At 45.3% G+C, this 23,703-nt stretch overlaps 1 long non-coding RNA gene across 3 annotated transcripts in view; it reads right to left on the bottom strand.

Moving 5' to 3' along the window:
- LOC308176265 overlaps positions 1–21,974 on the bottom strand; it is a 49,759-nt gene extending 27,785 nt beyond the window's left edge. For all 3 annotated transcript variants that reach the window (XR_013938191.1, XR_013938192.1, XR_013938193.1), the window contains exon 1: positions 21,150–21,974. This is a non-coding gene — a long non-coding RNA (uncharacterized lncRNA). The remainder of the gene's footprint in view (positions 1–21,149) is intronic.
- Positions 21,975–23,703: the final 1,729 nt, after the last annotated feature.

Genomic DNA, 23,703 nt, shown 5'->3' with positions numbered 1-23,703 from the left:
TGGAGAAGAGACCTGAGCACCACAGCCGTGACCAGGGATGCTTTCAGTTCCTGGGGGTCACGTACAAAAGTCTTTTGTGGAGTCAATTTAATTAATCCTGAAACAATCAAAATCACTGCGAGTGATGTTGCTTTTAAATATGAAATCTACAGAACTATTTATTTCTATGGGCCAACATTCAGCATTCTTTACAGACCTATCTGCCTAAAGACCTGTGTCTTATCTGATCATTTCCATGGCAACAGCTCTGGGATTAGAAGAGGATGAATGTTTAGGAATAGTTGTTGGAATTTCATGGAAGATGATGAATTGAGGATTACTTCACTACCTTCGTGTTACCATGGAAATGTACATTTACAAATTGCACAGGATTTAAAACATCACCATTATTAGTATAAATTTGTGCTGCTTTTCTAAAGAGATCCAGGAAAGGAAGGCTCCGAAGGCTCCTCTCCCATTTCACACTCCTCTACCCCACGAAGCAGCTGCCTGATGAAGAACCAGAGTAGGGCTGGCTGCACAAGTGGGAGCAAGTCTGTTCCTGGACATGGCTTTCCCTCAAATTGAGCTTCCTAAATGAAATCCAGGTACTGAAAAAGGTTCAACAACATGTACCTCCAAAACCCACTAAAGTATACAAAGCTTCTCAAACATATGAATGAAATTTTGTAAGTCAATGACTGGGCTTATGAAATGCCACATCTGAAAATGACTGGGGAGATCTCTTTTAGCCTTGCAAACATAAGGCCAATTTTACACTACTTTTATTGTTTTAGAGAAGCTTTTTTGAAGCAAATCTATAGTCTTCTCAAACTCTTCATGACATCCTCCGTAATGCATTAGCCTCTTATGCCCTGCCTCCAGGACTGAAGCTGGACTTGAGATTAAATCTTAGCAAAGCCTTGAAAAAAATAATTCTCATCTTTGAAGCACAATGCAAAAGGCAGCAGAGAAATAACCCCCACCCATACATAAAGCATGAAAATTCAGAGGGTCAGATAAATAACCACTGGAAATTCTTCTACCACAGATGCACCTCTTATTCAGCAGAGCCCAAGCAAGCATCTTACTGTACAAAGAAGAACAAATGTAACAAAAAAAGAATGACAGAACTCAAAGATATTGAATTGTGAACAGTGAATTTCATCTAAAGGTCCCAGAGCACCTTTGAAACAAAAATGAAGATTTGCTGCATCTCGAGCTGGAAATATTAATGCTGTTTTATGTACTAGGGAAACGGAGCACAGGGACTCTACCCTGAGGGTCAGCAGCCCAGCTAAGGACATGAATCCAGTCTGGCATCAGGCGAAACTCACTGGGATCTGCTGTTTATAAGCCTTATAGAAGTGAGGGGTTCGGGTGTCATAGTGATGCATGTAATCACGATGCAGATGTAAGGACCACCTCAGGGCAGGGAAGCAAAGGTGTCCTCTAAGGAGCTGCGTGGGTGAGACAGCTCCAAAAGGAATTCATCAGCACTGACAGTCCCATCAGTGTCAGGTCTGTATTTAGGCTGGCATCCTCCCTCCCTAAGACTGAGGGATCTAAGCCGTGACAAGAGCTTTCTAAGCAAGGCCACCTTTGGGTATAACCCAGCTGCTCTCTTGTACTCTTCTATATGCTGTTGGCCTCTTAGAGACCCTGGGCTTGCTGAAAGTGTACTGTAGTGATGCTCATAAGGGGTTCTGGCTATCTCAGTGACCTGGAAACAGGGTTGAAGGCAGAACAGGCACACAACATACCTGTGCTGCCTTTTGGCCATTGAGGAACCAGCCAAGCAGCTCCCCCCAGTTAAAATCAAGCGGCTCCAAGAACATTCTGCCCACTTGTCCTTCCCATGATGGGAAGAAACACCTAGAGGTGGCCCAGGAGTGAACTCAAGCACCACCAGGGCTCCTCTCCCATTGCCCATATGCCGCCTCCCAAATTAACACAGCTGATTAGTTGGATCACATTACACTTGGTGGCATGATTTACAGTGGCTTCTTTTAATGCTCTCCCTTAACCACCACTTTCCTGCAGGCTTTTTCTTTAAGCCACCTTGATCCTGGTTTTATAGCAGAGATTACTTTGAGCTGCACCTTCCTGGGAGAAACTGAGGGGATGCCCCTACCCTGGGCATCCCGCCCCACTCAGCCTCCTGCAGGCTCTCACAAACAATTCAGAAACACCCCAACAGCAGGGAGGATGCAAGGAGGTATGACATTTTCCCCACAGCAAGAAAAACAGATGGGAATCAGCTGTTTCAAAAGCCTCCCCACCCCTTCCTCTGAGATAAGCCCCACTGCTGGACACACAAGCAGAGACAATGAAGGAAAGCAGCCTGGGAAGGGTGAGGTTTCCACCTCTCTGACCTTTGGGACTGACATTTCCAAGGGCTACGAGCCTGTGGTTGGCTTCACCACTTCTGTATGCTTTGTGGGGGGCAGAAATAGCCCCAGCACACCACAAGAACAGAGCCCTGGAGCCTGGCTGCTGCCTCCTTCAGCACAACTGCACGTGGCTGCTCAGAGATCTTGCACAGACACCTGAAGCCTTGCACAGTCACTGCAGCAAAGGGGTTTTATCCCAGCAAAGGGGCACTGCCCAGCACCCTCCTTTCCCAAGGAGAAGTAGGAGTGTTATTAGAAGTTACCTGCACAGTTCTGAACTGGCAGCTGCTTGGGGCTGCCACAAGCCTTAGAAAGCCTTAGTCCTGTGCCTTAGGGGAAAAAAGACTCATTAAAGCTCAAGCAATGAGATACTTCTGGCTTTCTTAGCAGTTCATTGACAGTTTTTAAGCTGTTTAAATATTGCAGGGCAATAAAAATATTATTGGGATGGCATGGGGGGCAGCCAACTGCTTGAATTCCCTTTTCTTTCACGCCCTCACAGCTAAAATGCCTGTAACTTTCCACACAAGGAAGCAGATTTAAATGCCAAAAGTTTTTGGAAACTGAATTCCATGAAACCAAAACCGAAGTCTTACTAAGAGAGGAGGCTGCTTCTGTATCAACAGCAGGGGTCTGGGACTCCTGAGGACTGTCTTCCTCTCATCTTGGGCAAGGTTCTTCATGTGCTGCACGGTGTGACTTGTAGAAAGAAGATAACATCACGCACACTATGAGGTAGTCAATCTTCCCTAGGAACGTGCAGGAAATAAGCAAACCTCGAAGTATTTTGAGTTTCTGCATGCAGAAGGGAGCTGGGATTTTTCTAGAAAGGAAGAAAATGTTTTCACACAAAGAAGGCAATCAAATACCTCTAAGATACTTAACCTCGGGAGATGAGAGATCTAGTTGTCACCTTCCCTAAATCATTATCAGAGCAATTGTGTGATTTAGGAGTCTGCTCTGTTGCAACAATTTTGTTGTCTGACATAAGTGGAGCTGCAGACCTGACCCCCATACAAGTTCACTGAATCTGCAGCACAGGACAGGTGAGAAATATTACAGCAAGGTGAACAAAAGCTCTGGGTAGTGCATGGGAATGAGCTGGTCACTGCAGGCTTCTCACACATCCTTAGCAGTCAGCAAGTTACCAAGAGGGAGGGAAGCTACCCAGAGCTAAACAGAACAGATCCCACAACTATCTTAAATGCTCAGGATAAAAATCCTGCAGATGTCCCTTTCTGTAACCACAACCCCAGAGGTCTGTGCTGTGCCCAGCAATGCAAGGCAGTCTGTTTGGTTTTGGAGGAAAACAAGTAAGCATTTGACATGAAAGAACAGTCTTGGGATTTACAACTGCAAGTTTACCTCTTCTCAGACACAGACCTCATACATCCCCCCGCAGGTTTCCTATACTAGTAACACTCCTACAGATTTTTGGATTGCTACTGCAAAACACTCAACACCACAGCCATAGCTCTGCAGTATGTTTTAGATTTACATCTATAGCCTTGCACGTTAGTACAGGGCAGTGATACCTTGTCCCTGCATAAACTACACAAGATTGTGGATACAGTCTGGGGGCTGCCCAGAACTGCCCTATTCACTGACAAAGTAAAAAGTCACAATAGATATAAGCTGAATGGAAAGTCCCCACTTATTCCCCAGGAAGAGGATTCTGAGCTCAACACACCTTCCCGTAAAGCTGGAATTTGCTTTGCAGTGCTAGAGGCAGGCAGAAGTGAAACAGTGATAAGAGCCTCCACCGAAATGAATGGAAAGTTCCTGGTGGCATTAGTGATGCTGCATTAACACAAACTTCAGGCTTGCTCCCCCACCCTCCACCCCCCTTTGTACACCCAAAATAGCTATAGGAAGTAGAAGAAACATGACTCAAAGAAAGACTTTTCCTCTTAAGGCCTGGCTTCCTTCCTTGAACAGTTGGGAGAAATTTCAGCCAAACATCTACAAGTGAGGGGCTTTCTTTGAATTTCATCTGTTGTTAGGAAAAAGTCCTCCAAAACCCTGTGGCCTCTACAGCAGACATCCTGGGTCAGACAGGTCACTCCTGGAATACAGGATCTCGCTGCTTTAGGATGCTATTTTATTCAGGAAAGCAGGATGTGAAGTCTACTCTATCCTTTTACTCTTAAAAAGAGCAAGGACTTGAGGTTTTGGTCCTTGAAAGATGTCCTGGCACAGGAGTTAAGTTTAGCCATTTAAGCCAGCATATCTTCCACCCACATGACCTGTGTCAGCCACACATATTATTTAGCGTGTCACACAGGACATATTCCAGGATGGAAATGTGCTTTTTTGTTTTCTGAGCTAATTATTGTAGCTAAATGGGAGGCTTAGCTTCCCCTGTTTCACCACAGTGCTACTCTTTTCAGTGCTCAGCCTTCAGGAGGTGCCTGACATGGTGGGAAGGTGGGAAAGAGCGCCTTTGTGTGAATGGGAACAGCTTAAAAACTCATGTTAATTTCTGTCTGGACACTGACAGCCCCTCTCACAGAACAAACACCCTTTTTTGTGCAAAAAATTTCTTGCTACTCCCTGAAAGCAAGCACAGAGTGGGAGAGGATTCCAGCACTTTCTGATCAGCTCACACAGGCAGTGAGGGGTATCCTGGTCTGTACTGCACGTGGCTGCCCAACAGAAGCACAAGGGAGCAGGAGCTGCACGATGCTGGTGTTTGCAGCTAGGCCTGAGCACCCTTCCCAGGGCGTGCAACAGATTCAGGCAAATCCACCAAAGGAAAAGCCAGGAGTGGGATCTTACAGCAGGATTTGAAACTTCAAGGCTGCAGCAATTCAAGGGTTTTTAATGGACCTCTTTAGGGGTAGAGATTGTTTTGGTGGAAAGACCATCATTGCTGATGAATTACTAAAACATATCCTTTTGCCAAAGACGACATTCCTGTACTGGAAACTTATCAAAATCTAAGTGAGGAATTTTGGGAGAAAAGTTAAAAGCCCTAAAACTGTGGCTTGAAAGAGCTCAGATGAAGACAGATCACATTTCCACATTCATGCAGTATTTCAACATCAATTACAGGGTTCTCCCACTCCTCTTTCCAGACAACTAACTCCTTTCTCTGTTTATTACTTCTGGTGCCAGTTCTCCCCCCAGCCAGGCTAGGAGGCACGGTGCAGGGAAGCCCGAGCTGCCCCAGAGGAGCAGGCAGCCAGGGGCAAGGGCTGACACATCTCTGCCCCAGGAATCCCCAGACTTTGCATCTTCCGAGACTGAGCAAATGATGATTTCCACAGGCATGCCAAATTCTCCATAAATTAAAAGCAGGGAGCATGCTGTTCCAAGGGCTGTAATCCACCTGGATGAACGAGACCAAGGAGAGTTACCCCATAGGAATGAGAAGTGCTCTTTCCCATTTTCTCAAGGTGATACTGCCCCTTTTCTCATCTGCTCTGTGCCTGTGGGCTCCTCACCTCTGCCAAAGGGCAGCATTTCTTTAAATGTTACATCTATAAACACATGCTACCAATCAAATTTATTTTCAAAAACTAGGTAAGAAAATCTCCCTGAAAACAAAATCAGGAAAGCCTCATACTAAAATCACAGCCATCACTCCAGTCTTAGTTTATTTGCCCCTCGAGATCTTGAGCACAAAGATGCTGTAAACAAAACATCACGTTATTCAAGCTTAGAAAGCCTTGAGGCCATTATGAGCCACCAGTAATCATGGCAAAGCTGGATCATCATAAAATGTGCCCAAAAGACACAATAAAAGGCCTAGCGAAGGACACCAGAGGGAACCCTGAGTCTTGCTTTTCCAAAGCTGAGGAGTCTCTGGGACGATAAGTGGTAATGTTATTACCCAGAACAAACCCAAAGCCCTTGCCTAACTCTGGTAATGACCATTGTGTGATTCACAGGGTATCTCACAGGCTGTGACACAGCAAGGTCACACTGGATTGAAACCATGCTTCTAATTGCAGTACATTGTCACTTGACAGCAGGCACAGGTCCTCCCAGAATAGCGAAGCATCAGCTAGTCCCAGGTGCCTGTCCCTCTGGGAGGTGCCAGTCTGTTGGTTGAGCTGGGTGAATCCAATATATTTACCCTGAAATCATCAACTTCACTGGCATCAAGGAACACACCTGATGAACATGCACAGGTAGCTGCCTTGCCCTGGAGCTTGGGGGTTTGGCTTTCTGTTCCCTACAGCAGGCCACTTCCAGCCATGATGCCAAGGTATACAGCCAGAGCTGCAACAGCTTAATATCCAGTTTAATTCTGTATTCGTCAGTGCACTTGAGATGTTTAAGCCATTCACTGTTTCATAAAGCATTTAAGCATGTCCTATATGGGATGAGCCATCAAGTTGTCAGCTGAAGAATGTATTTTTCAAAACACTGAGCACTCAGTAGCTCTAGCTGAAATAAAGCTTTTAGAACAAGTTTTGTCCCTTTACTTCTATATAGTGAATGGGCAAAGTTCATGGGAAGCCTATGGGATTTCACTATTCAAGAGTTCTGGGGCATGGGGGAACACCACCAAGACAATCTGACAAATCTGTAGGAAGTGTTCTGCCTCTGCAAGAGTGGACTTCTCTGTTCTAAAGGGCAATGTGAACTGGTAAACTGGGAAGAAAAACAAAAAGCAAAATTATCTTTTACCAGGCTTTAGACGTAGCAAGTTCACCCCAGCCTTCACTCTTCATTGTGCGATCAAGTCTAGCATGGGCCATTTCCAGAAATTACATCTTCCAGCCACCTCATTCTCTTAATGAGCATACCACAGGGTGATGGACTTTTATAGAGGAATATTTCCCCCAAGATGCTGCCTCTCCAACTAAGTAGGTCCTATTCACTCTAAATGCCAGGTGGGTAAAATACCCTCTGAATTATATTTGTCACTATCAAACAAGACAGTATTTGCACACAGGAATAAAACAAAATTATCTTCTCATATGCTTGAAACGGATGTTCCGCATCAGATTATTTTATCTTCATTATTCCAAGTTAGAGAATTATGTAAATACTAATTTAGAGAACCCAGAGGATGCTGAAGATTCAGTTTAATGATTTGTAATGGTTTAATTGGACTGTAAGCTAGCCCCTGCAGGGAGTTGAGCACAGGTACAAGTATATACTTCATGTCCCTACCAAAAATGTCTAATTGTCTGCTTTTGCTTAAGCAGCAGCTTCTAACCTCCCCCAACAGCACAGCAGTTTCATATTTGAGTATGAAGATGATTAAGTTTTGGCTAGGGAATGCCTCTAGCCTGGGGTGGACACAGGCACTCAGAGACAGCAGAACCCGACTGCAGATCATTCACCACGAGCAGACCTTAAAGACAGGTATGGGGGGAAATGCTATTAGCCATGAGAAAGAAAAAGTCATGGCTCAATTACTCACTTTCTTTGTATAAAAGATGCACATGGCAGCTTAGGAAAGCAGGCAGTGCAGGAACATGTAAAACCTAGCAGTTTCTGTAGATTTATCCAGAATTTTGGAGATGTGCCTTGTGAAGGATGGCTTGACAGGAGCTACCTGAAAACACACCTAGGCAAACATTTCCTCAGATGCTGGTTCAACAGATCTATAAAATCTTTACCTCTCCAGTGGAAGCAGCAGGGACCTCAAGCTACTGAAGCAGGGACTCAGCCTCTGAGCAGAGGGTCCAGCCGCACGACAAAACCCTCTGCTGTCCCTCCCAGGGAGAACAAACAAGGCAAGGAGCTAAATTACTGCAAAGGGCAGCAGGTGTCCAGAGGAAAAGAGGCCAGAGAACCTGAGATTATTTCTGCAGCAAGACTAACTAGCTTGACAAATGAAACATAATGGAAAGTGCGGACTCCGCTCCACTCCTCATCCACCTCTTCTCTGGTCATTTCACTCATCCTTCTTCCTCTTGAGAAAATAAAATGAAATGCATATTTTACTGTAAGCTTCTTTACAGTGCAGGCTGCAAGAGGCTGGAGGGCTTGCCTAGGGGGAATAAACTAACCAGCATATTTTTTTCATCCTTTAATTCCAAAAGCCAGGGACTTTCATTTTCAATTTCCTTTTATCCAGGGCTTTTCATTATGCTCAGGTTGCTTCTCCACACCCTTTTATTAAGTGACAAGTGTGTGCTGGAAGGTGACGGACACCATGTGTATTCCTGATGCTGGAAAGAAACACCAAAACCTGCTCTGCATATGTACAGAAAGAGCCCCTTGCAAACAAAGATCTTGATGAGTTACTGGACTGTTTGATGGGGCTCAACTTGGTATTGAACCATACAGATAGGCATCTCATTGCTAAATGTGATTAAAGCAACCACCAGAAGCATCAAGGCTAGCAAGAGATCAGATACCTGATTATCTGTACACTAACCAGGTTTTATTGAGCAGAAAACAGATCCGGCAGTTTTCTGGCTGTTGGTTTTATGGGACTTCATTACCCCCTACTTCCATCAGCAGATGCAATATTTTACTTGGTTAGATGGTATCTTACTTGGACAGGACAAAAACTATGTCATAAAAACGCAGGATCGGGTCCTTGACTGTCTGACCATCTGCAACGCTTTTCTTTTCAAGCCATCCATCTCTGTAAGTACACATTATCACAAAGTATAGGTTATGCTGCTCCCATTACAGCCAGGCTTAGATGCCTCCAGACCTTCACACCGGGCAATTACAGCACACTCCGCCCAGGAAGGGCTGACTGCCTCCCTTACCAGAAGTACTAACTTGATAACTTACTCTTCCAAAAAGAAGACACTGCCATAACGGTTTAATACCACACATTATACCTATCCTCATATTCATCGATAGCCAGGCAGACCTGGTCTGGTAACCTCACATTTGACTCAAAAACACCTAGAGAAGCCCCACTCTAAATTCCTGTGACTGGTTGCTGCCTCTGAACTGGAGTGTTGACAGAGGACTATCATCCACTGCAGTGCCATAAGATGTCACACGGATATGCCACCACCTTCCTGTCAGTCCTGATTGGCAACAATTTTCCATATCAAGTGGGTTAACCATCAGTTAACCTCGTATTTTGAGATGTTTTTTCTAAATATCAGTCCTCTTTAGCTTCTTCCACTCGAGAAGGATTTGCAGGCAGGTTTTGAAGTGGCACAATATTAGAAGCTCTCAGAGGTCAGACAACTCTGCTGGGACACTTAGCCAGCAAGTATGACCCCTGGGGAAGAACCACTTGAGAAAGAGCACAGTAGATGGTTAATTTGGATGCACCAGGTAGCCTGACCTTGCACAGCAACTACATAGAATATTTAAATACTTTATTTATATGTACAGCTAATACATACATGCAATCATACAATAAAAGCAGTTTGAAGGTGATTATTGCATTTCACCACAGGTTCAGGTTACTCAAAGGTCAGCATCAAGTGCTATTTCTACAAACTCCCAAGCACAGCATAAAGATGCAGAGGGCAATTCTTTGTCATCTTCCCCCATAATCCTCAAAAATATTACCTTGCAAGGTCATCATGCAATTATTTGAGGAAAAAAGGAAGCTGTAATCACTTTACATTTCCATGAATGGAAGGTGCATTACATCTATTATTTTACATTTAAACAATAATTGAATATGTGAACAGCTAATTACTGTGATATATTGAAAGCATCTGTAGCCCCAAACCTGCAATTCTTTTTTTGAATTAACTTAAAGAAGGAGACTTACTACATGTGAAGTGTTTAATTCCTTTTGTTTTTCACTTTAAATATGCCTTGGCTTATTGTAAATTGAGGACAACATAACTTAAGTCTAGAAGCTCTTAACTTAAATATTTCAGCCAGAATATTGAAAAGTCCATGGAAAACCTGCGTTTTTTAGACCATCAGTAACACAGGCTTCAGTATAATGTCAAGTGCTAGATGGAGAGATTAAGATGCAAGGACAAAGGAAAGACACCATCAAGCATACAGAAATGTGTGCTGCTTTCCAGCTCTGCTCTCCTCCATCTCCCAGGGCTCTGACCCTGTTCAATAAAGCAGAAGAGCCAAACCTAGCCTAAGCACCTGGCTCCATGCTGCAGTCAAGCCAGGAGCATTTTCACTCTAGATTCCCTTGAAGACAGCCATAATAACCCCGTGCAAACAAGCAGGCTAGAAGCGGAGCTGCTCAGCAGCCAGATTGTCTTGTACTTGCTTTCAGCTCTGTTACAGGCATCACACCCAGGAGCTGAGTAGCAAGGAAAGAAACAAATGCAGTCAACTGATTCCTGCTATTAATTTTCAGAATATAAATTCTAAATCATTAAGTCAATGGGTATAACCTGTATAAACCCATTATGACAGATCAGAACAAGACCAAAAAGACTGGCATAAACTGACATCTTCCATCCATTACATCACAAAGGCAGGGGCTTGTCAAAAAATAATACCCCAGATCTCCACAGCACAGGATCTACTCTACTTTGCAGGGCACCCAAGTCATCCCCAAAGCCCCCATTACCTGCACTGATCATCCCCTCCTGGGGTCTGTAAGCCCCAGAGGGAAGCCTTTTAAATTGAAATATACTGGCTTCACTAGAAGATGGAGGACAACCACTTTCTTGTGCAGCCCTGCCTCTCCTGTGTGAGCCTTTAATTGCCTACCAGTCTTATTGAGCTTCTGACCAAGCAGAAACCAAGGTACAGAGGGAAAACGCTGTCCTACAAGCATTACATTAAGTACAACAGGGACTCTAAGATCCTCACTTATCACAGAGCACTGAAGTATAGCCGTTAATTCACCAGGGTTCAGTGGCTGCACATTTGCCCTGATTTCTTCTAATAGAGGCCAGCATGGCTGCATTTCAGGGAGCAATTGACTGAAATCAAATGAGGGATAGTCCATTTTTCCATATCAGATCAAACCCTTGACCATTCTTGCTTAAGAGCAAAGCTGCTCACTGATGCAGACTCCCGATATTTCGTTAAACACTCACAATGCACCGTTTTGCAGTGTTCCGGCTGGGGCAAACCAGCCCAGCAAGGCAGTTCCCTGAAGCATAAGATTTGATTAACCTCATTAGCTTGCCTTGCAGAGCTGCAAATGTTGTTAGACATCATGAGGTTATCCAGCCCTGTTTAAAACCCAACTGTAGTATTTGGCCTGGTGACCTCCCCCAGCAACAAATTCCTCAAGTAAAGTGAGCCACCACTGCCAGCGGCCCACAGGGGCTCCCAGTCCTCCTCCCAGCCAGCAGCTGCTTGCGCTTCACCTTTGGGAGTTCAGGGCTTCTTCCATCTCTGCACCTTACCCCAGCCAGGCCAGACTGACCTCCGCTTCAGGCCTCAAAAACCTGAAATAGTCCAGATCAGCTTTAAAGATATTGATATATTGCTGCTGCCGATCTACATCTGTAAAGCTGTCTACAGACTCCAAGCACTTAAAAGCTAAAAACTGATAAATTAGAAGTATTTAGTCCTCTCCTCAAGTTATGCAACATTATTGTGGCTAATGATTAGGAAACATAGGATTATATCTGCATGGACATCCAGGGAAATACATTTTTATGCAGCACATAAGCCAGAGCACATGACTACTTTATTACAAAGGTAGCTGGTCTGCTGTTTGTATTCATTACCAGCAATCTTCAGGTCTGCCAGTCTAGGTCAAGATCCGAGCAGGTGCTTCAAGAAGCAAAGCAACAGACCTTGTCTGATAGCTGGGAAGTTTCTAACCTAAAGAAAAACACCAGAGGTAGAAAACAGCAGCAATATAGCCACAGGGCTGCAAGAGCTAACACCACTCACAGTGGGATGGCTCCAAATGATGTGGAGGCATTTTCTCCCCATCTTGCTGGTTTTCATTCCATCAGCCACCCCACTGGTTTGCATCAGATGCTCCTTTGGGCCTCTCTAGAGCCTGCCTGTTGCTTACCCTGAGTCACAGCAACAATAAGCATTCAAAGTCCTTCTGTTGGAGGCACACACCTAATCAATTACAGCAACATCACCCCTCTTAATCAAGGTTAATTTCTGCAGGTAACATTTTTCTCTGTTGGAATATTGTCAGATGTTTTTAGATCTCCAATTTTATATAAATTTAGCCTCCAAATTCTCAAGGAGAGAGTTGCTAAGGTAACCAGAGCCAGTCATATTGCTGTATGTTCTCCCCATGGAGCTTCATTAGGGTCAATCAGTCATTTCCAGGGTAATAGAATATGTGGCTTCCTGAGATAAGGATGCATCTTTCTATGGTGACAGAACATTTTTATTAAGTGTTAACCCCCTCACCCTCTTAAAGAGAGGGCACTGACCCTCTAACTTGCAATCCTTTGCCTCATTTCTCAGGTATTTGGAAGACTAGTTAGCAACTAAGGCCAAACCAGAGGAAGTCAGCACAACTGGGGTGCGACAGCTTTAACAGTAAGGCTGGGAGTGGTATGGGCAAGGATAACTTCTGCTGGTAAGGGACCCAAAGCAACATTATCTGCCAGTAACCAGGCACAAAGCCTGCATCTGAAACTGATCTGACCTGCCTGAGTTAAGGGTTTGGTTTTCCTTTTGTGCCAGTATAGACATGAGTTCAGACTCAGCAGGTAGTCCGTATCTGAACATCCCTGTCTTTCAGATCCAAGAACTGTTTCACACCAGCTCATAGGATTTATTAGGAGCTACTTTGGAAGACTATTTGGATCAAACTGCTAGTATCAGCCCAATTCCTAAAGACAAGACTCTGTTCTTTTCCCCAGGACCTAGAAACCTCCCTAACTTCAGATAGCTGGAAATCTCTGCTGAAAAACACAACTTCTTTGGTCAAAAAGGCCCAGTTTTCTTAACTGTCACTGTATCTGATTGACTATTAAAGCTAGTATCAGTACATATTCCATATCCATGCTGTTTTCCAAGCTCCATTTTCTCTGAAGCTTCCCAGCCAGCCCTAAGAGAGCCCCACTGTACCTTCTGCTGGCTCCTTCAGAAGGACATCTAATGTTCAAGTGAGCCACGCTCCCTGACCTGTCTTCTCAGCTGATGCCTCCAGCATGGACCTGATCCAGTTGTCCACCAACTGAGCTGTTATCCACTAACAGGAGCAATACTTTCATCCCTGTGCCTCCTCCTAAGCAAGAGTATCAACAGCATCTGAGCAGGACCTGACTCAACTTCACCTTATGTAAAGGGTTTCTGATTAGCATTAAGAAAATACGTTTGCTGCAGATGCACTGACAAATTTTTGAGCAGCTCCCTGTGCATCTCAGTCTTCATATCCAGCGGGGCTCCTCCAAAGTCCTGGCTGTGCTCAGAAGCATGAGACACCAGAAACCCAAAGGAAATGCTTCCCCCTTTCCTCCTCCATTAACGTCTTTGGTGGTTCCTCTGTGATGCAGAACAATATGGTTACACCTCAACGCCCCAGCTCTCCTGAACATCATGTCTATCTTATTAAATAATGGATATAAAACCGCAGCCAGGAAGGACAGCATCTGTCAGCTGATACCGTATTTATTGTTTTCCCTTGAAAGAGAATTATTGTAATCCTGCAGCAGGTTCACTTACAGATAAACAGAAGTTTTAAATAAAAGAGGCAGGATCCTTTGTGCTGAAGAAGCAAAGGCAGCTGGCCACTTGTGTATGTTTTGTCATAAGATTTTTCTTGCTGCTATCTTTTCTTATCCCATTAAGAAATATATAATTATGTGAATTTGAATAAGATCCATGACATTATAATCACAATAATGGTTTGAAATGCTTGAAAAAAGCAGCATTTGCAACACATAGGTATTTAATGACCATCTGAGTAATAATTCAGCTTCTTTCAGCATGAATTCACATTTCATGCAAGCACAGAGATCAATGAAATTCAGTGCAATCACCACACATTTACATCTGCTTTGCATTTTGTTCTTTAAAATAGATATGTAGGGCATGAACACGCATTTGAATATGAAGAGAGCAGTGCTGGGTAACACCTAGGCAAAAAGCAAAATGGGCAAGATGTTTAATTTTGGAAGTTCTGGGGACATAATGCTCACTTTGTTGGGTTTTCTTCCCCTTCTAACATCATCTCTTGTCTCCTAAAATGGAATCTGCTTGAGCAGCTTGGAGATCTGGGGAGGAGATTTCATGGGAAAACATTGAGAAATACCGTAACGCTGCCCTGCCTCAGGATCCAGACTGTTTGAAGGCCTGGAGTTGTTCAGTCATCTCTGAGGAGAGAAGATGGTCAGGCCAGTGTTAGGGAGGAAACCTGCACCCCAAATCAGAGGGCTGAACGCCAGCTTCCCTCTGACTGAGGCTGCAGGGTGTCTGCAAGGGTGGAGCTGAAGCTCCATTCCAAGGGCCTCAGAGTCCATTTACCTCTGTAATGTCCCCTCCTGGACATGGGGAGTCACAGGTGTACATTTGCAGGAAAAAAGGATAATTCCTCACCTCTCCCCTCTGACCTCCCTGCTCCGCTTGCACAACACCACCACGGGTCCGGCCCTGCAGGAGGATCAGTACAAACCCAAGCTGCCCTGCTGGTGCCCATCTGCCAGCCCTGCAGCTGCTGATCTTCCTGCTCCTCCTCTCCTGGCACCACAGCTGCAGTTATTTGCTCTAGGCCAGGGCATCCAGTTGTGATGCTTGGTTTGAGCAAACATCCCTCCATCCTTCCTCACTAAACAGAGCCAATGCACTGGCAACATCCCCCTCGCTGTGGTTTAGGGAAGACACTTTCATCAAATTACATCACTTTAAGCCTTCCACTTACCACCATTCTGCCCCAAAATATGAGGCAGGGCTGGCAAGATGTGGATGTAAACTAACATCCATTTCTTTCATCTTCCCAGGGGAGAAAACCAAAGAAAGCTGGAGGCATCTTCCTCATCATCACCCATACTAATGAGCATTTAGCATTCAAATCTTGACTAGTGTGTCAGCTGAAGCTACACACAGCTCAACTCAAATAGAAAGGCCCTGCAAGCTGCAGGGAAGATGCTCAGAGCCCAGGCTCCAGGGGAGTGCCTCTCCATTAGTAATCATTAAGCACTGAAGGAGGAAATTAGAAACAGAACCTGTTCTGCTTTAGTCATCTTTGTCAGATTCCCTGGTACAATGACTACCCAGGTTTTTCTTCAGCTTCTGTTCATCAGCCCTCCGCTAATCTCCAGACAAGCACGTAGCCCTGCAAATACACAGGCATGGAAATGCTGGGCAGGCTGCAGCTGCTTGTAGAGCCATGGGGAGCAGTCTCCTAACCTACACCCTCCAGGACTGTCCCCTTCAAGAGCATGCAATAGCTTCTCTGCTTTGCAAGTCAGAACTTCCTTCTAACAATGGAAAAAATAAAGCAATAAGGCAGCAAATTAACCCCCTGCAGAAAAACTGTGTTCCTGGGTCTGAACATCTGCCTTAGCTGCCTTGTGGAGCAGCTGAGAGGTACTGTGAGCATCATTAGAGTCAAAAGCACTGTGGTGTAAAGCTGCTTGATTGGGGAGCTCCGTGGAGGATGCGAGATCACAGCTGACATTTGAACCATCGCCCTTTGGTGGAGGAGGACAACTCACTTCATATCTTGCTTCGTACCCACCAGCACCTCCCATTTCTCTTGCTTAGGTCTCAGTTCCCAGAGTCCCCCTGCCTCTGGTATTCCCTCCAGGATCTCTCACCTCAGCTGCCCTCAGACACCACACATCTTGGCTAACTGTTGTGAACCTTCGGAAACTAGGACGTCCATGCACCCAGGTCACCCTCCCCTGCAAACACCTCATTTCCACTTAACTACAGGCTGCCTGCTGCTAGGCTGATCTCTGCAGCTTTTTCATCAGCTGTAATGATAGCTGTTCTTGATAAGAAAGGAATATAGAATAGAAATGCACTAAAAAGTACAAGTTCAATATAAAATACACACTTATTTCTACTCTCAGACCAACCTCTAACAAAGCCTTGGGACAATAGGATATTCTTTGCAGCTCACAAGTAACAAAGCCCATGATAATGATGCAATTGACATCTGTTATCTTAGCACCCATCAAAAGTTTTTTCCAGCAGTTGATTCAATACAAAAAGAAGTCATCTCTAACCGCAGCTATGCTTGAAAAGCTAAGAAAAGTGTGAAAAATCTAGTGGTTTTTGCCATGTGCAGACAGGCTTCCTGATGTGATACAGAAGCTAAGGTAACAGAATTAACAAAGTAAAGGCATAGGAGAAAATGTTTAGGGAAACTTGCATTCCCTCTTCTCTCTCTCCAATGAGGGGAACTTGTTCATTGTGTTTCACTTTTCAGATGTGGAAGCAGAACAGCATCCCACTTTCTGCAGCACTACAGATCACAAACAGCTTCTTAGGCACTGTTGCTCAGCTGGAGATTATGAACAATTCACTGACTATTTAGGATTTTGAGCATCCTTCATTCCTGCTGGAGCTAACATCATGCTGATAAGCACCCAGAAAGTTTGAAAGCTTATGCAAAACTTGTCCAAATAAGCCATCTAAAAATCCCTTGATCTGCAAACCACAGCAGGAAGACAACAGCTAAATCAGCCTTTCGTATTTTCCAACGCTCGTGTTTCTGGCTGGAATTAGGAAATGCACAGTCACAGAAACTGGTAGAGCTTGTTCTAATTCCAAAATACAACGCCTTTTGGAATAAGTGCCACCTTAGGCCACCCTCTTGCGGCCAGGGATAGTTTTGCAGCCAGCACCCTGCTTTCCCCTCTCCATCACACTCCAGAAGCCTGACAGCTTCCACCCCCCGGCTTGGGGAGTTACTGAACCCACCCTCCTTTGGTCCCTTTGTGGCTCTTAATTTTTTCCTGCTAGGGATTTGTGCTGTAAAATAAGTCTCCTGAGGAGATGCGTCACTGCTGGCAAAGCTACATAGGGATAAAACCAATATGTGGGGTTGATTCCTCAGGTGGAAAAAGGCAAGTAGTAAAAGCATGGAGCAAAAAGAACAATTCCCTCCAAACATGTACTACATACTATGCCCTGAACTCACACTATTCCCGTTAACCCCAGAGCATCTACCTGCTCCTTGCCTTGGCAGATGAGCATCCACCTCAGGTGCCTGTCACCTTGCAGAATGGCAGAAGGGCAAGACTGAGCTTCCTGCACTGTCAGAGCCCCTCAGCATTGCAGGCACTCGGCTGCTGAGCCTGAACAAGGCAGTTCAGTGACCTGATCTGACAGGAGGGGGGAGAAAAAAAGAGCACCCTTCCAGGAGATCAGTTTCTTGACCTAATTTGCCCTGAGTAGGTGAAAGGAAAGCAGGGGGATGGTGAAGCTGGGATTTGGAAGGGGGAGGTGATGGGCAGCAGCATGATCCTGGTTGGATGCAATGTTAAGTCACACCCTAAGCCTCCCTCCTCATTTGTGTTTCCTGTTTGGATGACAAAAATGCATGCCCACATTGTCACTTCATCAATGCATTAAGATTGTTTCCTGGCATCAGAAAATTCCTTTACTGCATAAGAGCAAAGCAGAAGGTTTTTTGCTCCTTGTTCCTCTCTGCACCAAGGGTGACCCCTACCAGGACCAGGGCCCTACAAGTGGCCAGAGCTCCAGAAGAGCTGCCCCACATGGTAATGACAACTATAGGGTGCTAGTTATTCAGATCTACTCCAGCTCCCTAACCTCACCCTGCTCTTTTCTCATCCTCTCCCAGACAACTTGAAGTCACATTTTTTCCCCCCCCAGAAAATAGCAGACCTAGTTTTTCACCTTCTGTTGCACATCCTTACATACTCAACACACACAACACTTTCAAAATCACCTTAGTCTTAAACTACACCTGAGCAGCAAAAAGCCTGTTCAGAATTTCATGAACTCTGTCTCTGCCTCCCTCCTTTTGCTGTCTTTGTGATTTAGGTTCCCTCAGACAACACAAACTTAGCTGCCTGGTTCTGCAGAGATGGATGGATCTGCTTGTAGAAGGCACAAATAGTTGCTCAGATAAAATCTTTGTCAATACTTTCTATTGTCAAATCCATCTTGTACACACAAATAAATCCTCTTGCTGCCCTTTCCCTTTGCATTACACTTTGTGTAAAGCACACATTGCTCCGTGCTTAAAAGAACTACTGAAACATGAATTTACTCTTCCCAAACTTATTCCTTTAGGGAGGAGAAAATGCCTAAGTTAACAAAAGGGCTGATGTTTTATACCTCCTTTGATATCCTCCCAGTACAATGCAGACCAGCTGAGAGCCTGCAGAGGAGGAACAGAACAACCCTTGGCTCCCATTGTCAGGATCCCAACAAACCCAAGTTATAGCTGCTGAGGGCAGCACCTCTGGAGAGCAGCAGGTCCAGGATTCTCCTGCTCTAGTGGAAGCAGAGGCACTGCACAGCAGCCTAACAGGGTGCTCGGCAGAGCAGAGACAGGTGTTATTTATTGCTCTGGACTCAGAAATAATTTGCTGAGCAGAGCTGTGCAGGTTATAATGAAATGCTCATCTGACTGATTGCAGCTAGCACATTTATAACAGCCGGTGGGATGTGACAGAAGCTGCCTAGGAAGGGGCTACGAGGACAGCCAGGTCTAGCTCTGATCATCCCCTCCAAACAGCTCCATGTGCAATAGCAACACAGGGCAGCTCCTGGCACCTCATTACAGGTATCTGAAATGGGGGCTGGGGTTCAACCAGATGGTCAGTCCGAATTCTAGAGCGTCCCTCAAGGGGCTCCTATTAACATCTCTGAGCAAACTGTAAGGTTAAGCTGGATAGAGAAGTCTTCCCCCTTTTACAAGACGTCCAGAAGCCTTCATTGCCCCCTTCTTCCTCTGGGCTTTATTATTCAGGATGAGTAGTAGGGGTCACTTCAACAGGGAATTAATTTGGCACTGTTACATACCATCTCTGTTTGGGGCAAACAACACAGAGTAGCTGGTCTCTGGTCTGGGGGGATCACCCCTCTAAGGACTGAAGGCACACTCTTTGGGAACAGAGAGGGGGCACCCAATATATAAGCTGGGCAAGACTAGATTTGACATAACACACACTTTCTACCTCCTCCATCACAAGGAATACCTGAACTACTGAGAAAGCAGCCAGCCAGCCCATTATTTATGAGCCATCCCCAAGAGGACCATCTCCTCCTGCCTCTGTCCTCAGGGAAGTGCAACCTCTTTGCAGGAAAGAAATATTGATGCTGAGGAGCATATAAATAACTTTGGCAAAGGTCTTTGTTTTCCCCCTCAAATTAGGTACTTCACATTGCACTGATTCGTTGCTGTGGTGAGGCACATATTCTCATTTTTCTTAATTATTCCTGACACATTATAAAAGCTATGAGGGCTCCCATAAAGAAACCTAAAAAGCTTTCTCCCCCTGAAGAAAATATAGTAGAAGTTCAGCAGGTCTGCAGGCTTCAGTGCCAGGGAAGGCAGGGAAGACCAAAAGGGAGCAGAAAAAGGTATTTTTGTGCCTTATAGCCCCCAGTTCCCAATGAAGACATGAGGCCTGACCTCATTTCTCCATAGCACCATGGCACAAGGAAAATATAGGAGAAGCATGGCCCTAACACCAGCTCCAGGATCATCATTGCCATGAGAAAAAACAGTCAGGTAACAACAGCCTGAACAGCTTGACAAGGCACCTATCCTGATGGCGCAAGGGGCAGGGGAGCACAGAGATCCCCCAGCCTTTTGCCCATCTCGGGATCTGGGTCTCCAGGACAGAGACATCCATTCTCTGCAACCACTCTGGCCTGATGTCTCACCCAGCAGAGCAAGCACACCAGCACATCTCCCTGATGCTCAACACTTACAGGCAGCACACTCAAATCACCTGCCCCTTCCAAGGTTTTACATCTAGCAGCTGGTCATCATTTGATCTGTTAATGCAGCTTCTATGGCTTGTTACTGGTGACAACAAAAGTAGAGTGAAACATGGCTTTCACCCTAGCTGTGACCAATGGGTTACTGGAAAGGAATAGCCAGAGAAATTGGCTGAGCAATTTCATTAGGGCACACATTAAGCACTGCTTGCTTTCTTTGCAGGAGGAAGGCTACCTTCCAAGGAAGATATCAAAACAGAGCAAAGTATATTTAAGAAGTAGAATAACCTGGAAATAGAGATAAGGCTCCTAATGTGGCAGTCTTTGAATGCTCTCTAGCATTGGTGTTATCCATGCTCCACTTCCCCATGCCCTTTGAGACACAGAAGAATTCAGATCTCTAAACCCCCACCTTGTTACTTCAGTAGAGGTCAGGGCCAAACACCGTGCTGTTGTTGCAGCACCAGTACCTACAGTAAGTTGTAGGCAGATCTGTACACTTTTTCCCCTTTCATAGTATGCAGAGGTCTTTCTTTTGACCACGTGCACACACCTCACACAACAGGAGCCTAGCTAACACACAGTGTGCAAGGGCACAGGGGGCTCAAGGCTGAGTACAAGGTACTAACCCAATTTAAATCCATGCATCAAGAAGCTTTCACTCCTGTTCCGTTTGGAGCATACTCAGTGGTGGATGCAGCAGCCATCTGCCTCTCTCCTGAAACTGTTACAGCTCACACCTCTATACGTTAACAAAAAACACATCTCATTTCCACTGCTGATAATAACCTGCCCCAAAACTGCAGCACACAAGACACACACGCATCCTGGTGAGATGCCCTGCTGCAGGACAGGGCCCCCCAGTAACAGCTTATCAGTTCTCAGTTATGTGGCAGCTACTGCTGTCTCCAGATTAGCCCCCAGCAGACACTGACACCACCCTGGGCTCAGGAAAATCCTTTTTCCACCATTTTTCCTTTTCTTAGCACAGGCATAATGCACAAATGCAGAAAGGTGGTAAGTAGCTCAACCAATATCAAGAGAGAAAAACACCTAGCCAAAACAATTTGTTAGAAAAGCTTCCAAGAATAAATGAGAGTAACTCACCAGAGCTGAAAGATTGCAGTCCTCCTAACTTCTGCCCCAGCACTCTGCCCTCCTGCTAATGCTTCATGGATCAGAGCTCTTAGGTGATTACAGGTGCCCTTACTGGTCCTTAAAAGAACTGTTGTGGGAGGTGGTTTCCTCCCTCTTTAATTGGAGAAGGCTGGGGACAGCAACTGAGATCAGTTTGCAAATGGTTGTCAGAGCAGGTTGGTTGTATTGGCCCTACTCAAACCAATTATCAAGCCAAAGAATGTGTAATGTCTGGGAGGGGGAAATAGGGGCAAGATCTGCAAGGAGAGACATTTCAGTAGGAATTGGAAGAAAGTGATTATTTCTTTCCATAAAACACTCCGAATGCTTGTGAAAATTCAATTTCTGGTTATGCTTTTTTCAAGTAAAAAATTTGCCTTATTGGAATTAGCAGGCTGGAGACACAGAGTTGGAATTTATTTGTCTGATATCTGTCCAGAGCACCCGGGAATCTTGGGTATCTTCATGCACAGCAAATCCTGAGGATGTGACAGAGTGCCCCAGCTGGATCTCACGCACCTTCAGGAAATGTTGGATGCCATGTAGCTAGGGGCAGAGCTGGGGAAGTTTTGATCCAGAAACACCAGAATCAGACAATTTCTGTATTTCATCTTATTCTTCTCTTCGAAGACGAATGAAGTATGAGTAATATAAAGAAACGGTCCTCCTTCAGTGTTTGCTCTGAATATCACAAAACCACTCTCATTTGTGAAGGTTTCTTGCCTGTAAAAATATTTGCTAAGTTCTAACTCCTGAATGATATCTACCCCAAGCTGCTTGTTCTGTGTCAGGAAAGCACCCAGACGTTAGTCAATATACCAGGACCGCTCGTGGTGCACATCCCCTCGTGCAGATGCAGGGAGGCAGTTTCTGGGACGATGCAGCCCGCAGATGGGAATGCAGATGTCCCGACGTACATCCCAGCAGGTGGGGAGCATTTACCCAGGATGCTGAAGACCTAGAAAAACAACAGCATCCAATTAATGAATTATTTCTAATAACTATAGTAGAGGCTTTCGATCAAAGGAACTTTAAAACGCTGTGCACAGCTGTATGCTAGAGACAATGAAAGAAAACAAGATAAATAAATCTGTTTAAGTTTCATTGTCTCTGCAAATGTGATTGTTGGACAAATCTCTCTGTGTGTACACATATTTTCATTGTTTACCTAGGTCTTTGGGCATTTACATTTTTAGTGGAAGACGCTTCACAACCTTTTTTGGATAAGAAAGATTTTGGCCAGACAGCTGGGCAAATACTTCACCTTGGGAAAACTGCCAGCTGATTTGCCCTGCATTCGCACCGCTGATAAGAAATAAGTTTTCATGGGCTCACTCACCATCTTAAAAGCCATCTCCAGTCCTGCAGTGCTGGTGCAGAGCTGCTGAGGAGCTGTGGGCCTGGGCACACCACAGGGTTAATGAGAAGCCAGGCTGTAAAAGCAATTGCAGCCCCTGCTAATCCCATCCACCGAGCACTAAGTCCGCTCCCAAGCTTTCCCAGCACAGCTCGTTACTGTATGTGCCTTTATATTAAAGCAGAGCTTTTTATCTTCCGACTGAATTTTTGTAGGACTCTTGAAAAGAGTGATGCTCCAAGCTGCACTGTTCAGATAAAGGCCTGGGTCTGGGCTTCTTGGAAATGCAGGATTTGGGTCCCCAGTCAGTATTCTGCCTCTCTGCAGATGCCCAAAGTGCCCCTAACCTGGGTGCCAAGGGAGGAGATCAAACAAAGGGTTTCCAGGCAGGATGCCCTTGATTTTCTCACAATTTAGAGATGGATTTTCCTCTTCTGGGTTCCGTCCATGTTTCCTGGGGTTACCCTGGACCTCTTTAGCTAAAGGTTCTCTCAGGATGCCCTAAAATCTCCCCAACTTGTATTTCTCCTGGACATCTCCCATGCTTGTCACCCATGGGAGCCAGTTCAGGGTAGCTGTCCTCTGGCTGTTTTACACTGGTGCAGCTGGAACAACCATGCCAAGGATGCTGGTGGTCAGACCCCATCAGTACAGGAGGTACTGACGGATCCAGGACATGGGTGAGGGAACAAGCCCAGGGACAGGGACCACCGCTGCCCATGGCTGTTGACAGTCTCTACCCACAGCGAGCACTGGGCAGCCATGAGGTGTAATCTCATTTCTCCTTGCTCTTTCTCTCTGGCACCCCTGGCTGCTTCCCCATGGTTTAAAGCCCAGCTGGAGATCTTGCTGGGGAGGACATCACTTTTGCCTGTCCAGTGGCAATGGCATCTGCATGGCTTTTGGAGCCCTGCAGGCTCTACTGCAACACCAGCATCACTTACGACAGCAACCTCATAAAAATCTGGCAAGAGGATTCATTTTGGACTCCTCTGAAGTTAGACCGAGTGCCTTTCCTCTGTAATTCTCTGCAAGTAGCGAAGGTAGGATGACCTATTGTAAAAATGTTTTGAAAAGGCAATCCTGTGCTTCTTTCAGCCTGCCTGGCCACGGGCAGCATCAGGCAGCCTCAGGAAGATGTTTGCCTTCAGTGATTTCCCCACCTCT

The sequence above is a fragment of the Anser brachyrhynchus genome (assembly GCF_964034855.1).
Source record: "Anser brachyrhynchus genome assembly, chromosome: 11".
NCBI lineage: Eukaryota > Metazoa > Chordata > Aves > Anseriformes > Anatidae > Anser > Anser brachyrhynchus.
This window is presented reverse-complemented; position numbering and strand designations above follow the sequence as displayed.